The sequence below is a fragment of the Colias eurytheme genome, chromosome 17, assembly GCF_061535395.1.
Source record: "Colias eurytheme isolate Ceu_HAF_F1 chromosome 17, ilColEury1 Martin Lab GWU primary, whole genome shotgun sequence".
Taxonomy (NCBI): domain Eukaryota; kingdom Metazoa; phylum Arthropoda; class Insecta; order Lepidoptera; family Pieridae; genus Colias; species Colias eurytheme.
Genome location: NC_142996.1, coordinates 7396231 through 7400784, shown reverse-complemented (window position 1 = coordinate 7400784; position 4554 = coordinate 7396231). Strand labels below are relative to the sequence as shown.

The window sequence follows — 4554 nt, the reverse complement described above, 5'->3', positions numbered from 1 at the left end:
AATTCGCAAATCCACATGTGAAGGACGATATTTGCAACTTTTTTCATATGTGAGCGCAAACATTTGTACATTGTATGAATGTTTGCATGCAAAGTGAGTGACCCGTGTATAATTTTCGATTAACAGTAGTTTTGTTCTTTAATTTTATGAGTTTAGTTCATTCGTTTGGTAGCTACGTCTAATGGGCAAACAGGTACACAGATTAAATTCAGACATGTTTTCTTAGGACAATTAGGGAGTTAGAGAATAGGCTTGAAGAATAACGCTCTAGATATTTTTTATTCCTGTAATAATAAGTCAATGATCACAATGGATACGTTATTTTAAAATCGTCAGATCTTATGTAAACTATAAAAGGGAAAATTAAACACAGAAATACATGTAAAAGTATCTATTTAATAATAAACAAAAATACCATATGTAGGTACTTACATTTAGTCATCTTAAGTTATTATATTGAGACATCGTTCAGGAACTACCATTTATTATGCATTCACAGCTTATTAATATAAAAACCCAATACACAATTTGCTCACACATCAAACATATAAACTATCTTTGTTCACGTTGACTAATCTGCCGTTCAATATTGTATGTACATTGTACAACCTTGTCAATTAATTAAATCCGGCAACAAACATACATACGAGTATTCAGCGTAATGTAATGCTTTTCATAAAATTCAGGTTTTAATTAAATGTTGCATTTTGATATGAAGCATGGAACTTAATAACTGAAACATCCACTGACTCAAATATTAAACCGATGTAAAATATTCGAAATTGTACTCTGTTTATGTTTACAATTCGGTACATTATGGTGAAATGATTCCTGGGATTATTTACATTTAAAACTGTTAAATATAATAATACTTCGCTATGACATGAAATGTTCTAAAGTTAACTAATCTATACTAATATTATAAAGCTGAAGAGTTTGTTTGTTTGAACGCGCTTTTCTCAGGAACTACTGGTCCGATTTGAAAAAAATCGTTCGGTATTAGATAGCCCATTTATCGAGTAAGGTTACAGACTATAGACTATAATATATAATCACGCTAAGACCAATAGGAGCGGAGCAATGCGGGTAAACCCGCGGGGCGCAGCTAGTAATCTATAACCGTCTATTACACATACAACTAAACAGGTACTATGATTACGTAATATGAAAAGTATCATAAAACTCGTTAATGAACAAAATAAGCAACTGTAACAGTACGTTAACTAGAATATACAGGAAATAAACTACTACCTTATCTAAATATTTTAGAATAAAATTACTTTGTTTTATATGGCGCTACCAATATGACGGCAAAAACAATGCCACGATATTATATTATCTTCAAACATTTTTCTTTTAGTCTATCTTTGTTCTAATATTCTTGCATATTGTTTTATAAATTAATGAAGGAAGAGATTTTTTGTTTAAGTCGACGTCATTAAATTCATCATATAATACTTTTAACATAACACTTCTAGCTATTATAAACTTATTCCATGTTCATAATATACTTTAAATCGTCATAAATTTAGTATCGTAACCAATTGGAAATGCAGTAATTACCTCCATTACATTATCAAATTCACCTAAATATTTTTTATTGTCTTACGAAAAAATTACGACATTTAATTTTAAATTAGTTGTATTTTAAAACAATAATATAGAGCCTCTTGTTCTTTTATTAAAATATTCGACATACCGTTTTCCAAGCTTCACACTTCACAGCTGCATAGGAAAATTCTTTTTCATCGTGACAAAAAATATGTAGATAATTATTATGGTTAATAGTAAATGGTAATAAGACGTTATCACAGTATCGAGACAGGCTATTACTAAGTTGAATTAATAAATTGGTCAATTCTAACAATGATAATTGGGTACCTATAGTTTACTACATAGAATACGGACAGCTATTTTTTTGTTCATATTGGCAGCGCCGTATTTCTCAACTTTCTATCATAGTTTCGACAGCCTTTCGGGCATTCGATAGAGAACTATATAAATGGAAGAATAAATACAGCAACAGGCCAACGCACACTATAAAAAATAGAATGCAGAAACACACTACACATTCCGAGATGTAAATCCTTATTCTGTCAGTCCGTGTCACCCGCTGCCCGGGGATGTCCACGCTCGAATATGTCCACATTTCAATATATTTATTTGTTGATCTGAAAAGAAGAATTAGTAATGAGTACTTTAAAATATAACATTTTCTAAAGCCTGTGTTAATAATTATTAGTCTTTCATTCACATTGCATTGGACTGTCTTTATTATATGATATTTATGTCTGATGATAGTAAGGAGGTTAGAATGGTCATAGGCTACGTTTTGGCTTGGTGATATTACTCCCTCCACTATGCGGACGAAGCCGCGGAACAAAAGCTAGTAGGTAATAATTAATTAAAAAGAAAGATAACTTATATCCTTTAGAGTATGTATTATATCATGGTCTTGAAAATTCTAACATAACAGCGAAAAAGATAATTAAGAAAGACGAATAACATCATATCATTAGAAAGACCTTGGGAGTTTACTTTCTTTTACGTCAGATGTAAGTTATTTTAACCGACGTAACGTGACATATGATAATGGTTAGTGCCAAACTAGCTCAGAAGTTGTAAGACTCGTTTCATGTTGAACCAGACTTCTATTGAGATTTCCACTTTATATTTGACTTTGAGTCGACTCATCTTAATAACATCCAAGTATTTGAAAAAGGATTCTTTCCGAATTTGATAAATGTGCCATAATGCAATATATGACAGAGATTAGTATATGTATATAAAGATTAAGTAATAGGTATTGTTTTGATACCTTCATACGTTTAAAATATTTTCAAGCAGAGTCGGTTATCAAACAAATTGTAGAGAACCAAGAAAATTTACAATGCAATTGCATTTGTGGTATTATGACAAATATTGAATAATTTTGATTTGTAAGAAACATTTGGATTCTAGTTGGAAATAAAAACTCGGTTTTGTTTGCTTTTGGTAAAGAATATATATAAAATTCACCAGTGATTAAAAAGTTTTCTAGGGAACAAAATATAAAATGTGATCATTTTCAAAATGTAATAATGGAGTAGGACTACTAGAATGTGTGTCAAACGATATTATTGTACAGTCCCCTTAAAATACGAAAGGCAAATAGAATTGTACTAAATTGTGAAGGGTTCTTCCCTCAGGATGATGACAATAGTACTTTTTTAAGGGCTCACTTTGTGGATAGCTTACGCAAACGATTATTTTAATGTGCTCTATGTTTTACCGCTATTATTAAAGTTTTATGCTGTCAATGTTTTTTTTTAATAAAAGAGAACATGCCTTTTAAACATGATAAATAATTGTGCTAAAACGTTTGCCATATTAGTAAGTATTAAAATTTTACTTACCACATGCAAACAATCCATAATAAATTCAAAAATATCACGGTTTTAGCAACATTTGTCGAATTATCACATTTTACAACACCACAATGAAACGTTTCGTGTTTATTTAACTCATTATTTTTCCAGTCACGAATTTTCCGCTATGAATTGCAACTACAGGCCTGCGCACACGCAGATCGCTTACTGATGTGTTGTGAACATACTATGTGCGGTCTTGAACCCTTTGATAAGAATTATGACATGAATTACACTATTTATTAATAAATAACGATGCACTCACTTTCTGCATAGTTTTAGTTTTGTCTATATTATATTTGTTTGTATTTTTTTTTCAATTCGTATGTACCCAGTATGTTTAAGGAAATAGTGTTTTAACTTCAATGATTATTATCTTTAATACTTAAAAAATGTGTTTATTTGCGTTTGAATAGACAATACTATCTACAGTAAATAAATCGCGATTAAAATCTGTTAATTGTTCGTCAGGCTCTAAATAAATGTTGGTTTTGAAATTGTTTCATCATCATTTTAAACAAGACTAGAATAATTATATATTTATGCACATCAATTCTTTGGAACGATTTATTGGAATTTCTATATTGCCTACAACGATTGTGCAATTGGCTTATTATGAAATCAAATAATTTATAAAAAAAAAGTCTTTGTATTTACACAGTCTTGAACGATTTGCGTTATGAAGCGTGCAAAAAGCTAGACAAAAGTACTTCGATAAAAAAAAATCAGATTTTATTGACATGACAAATTCTTGTATAGTTGTAAGTGATCATGTGATGAACAAAGGCAAAGTATAAAACCTTTTGTGAATGCTTTACAACATGTGAATTCATTTTATCATTCGGTACACAAAACCGCTTTCACCAGTTAAACTATAAAACAACGTTATATTATATAAGTAATAGACCTGAACGAAATACATTTAAATTAAATTCCTCGGCTTTCAAAGAACGCATTCAAAGTAATAGTACTTTATATTTATTACTTGAGAGTAAATACTGCTTTTCATTATATGTAAAGAATTTTAAAGAAATATTTTTCATAATATTTGAACATTTACTTTTCTCTCTATAGAGTTTTACTTAATATATAGAGAGGTACTTCATTTGAAAGAGAATTATAAATAAACATGGTCACAGAGCATTAA

At 29.8% G+C, this 4554-nt stretch overlaps 1 long non-coding RNA gene across 1 annotated transcript; it reads right to left on the bottom strand.

Moving 5' to 3' along the window:
* Window positions 1-376: 376 nt before the first annotated feature.
* On the bottom strand, window positions 377-3606 carry LOC149901306 (uncharacterized). The gene is made up of 2 exons (XR_016457692.1): window positions 3396-3606; window positions 377-2171 (listed from the first exon to the last, which is right to left on the bottom strand). It is a non-coding gene; the product is annotated as an uncharacterized LOC149901306 (long non-coding RNA).
* Between the last annotated feature and the right edge of the window lie 948 nt (window positions 3607-4554).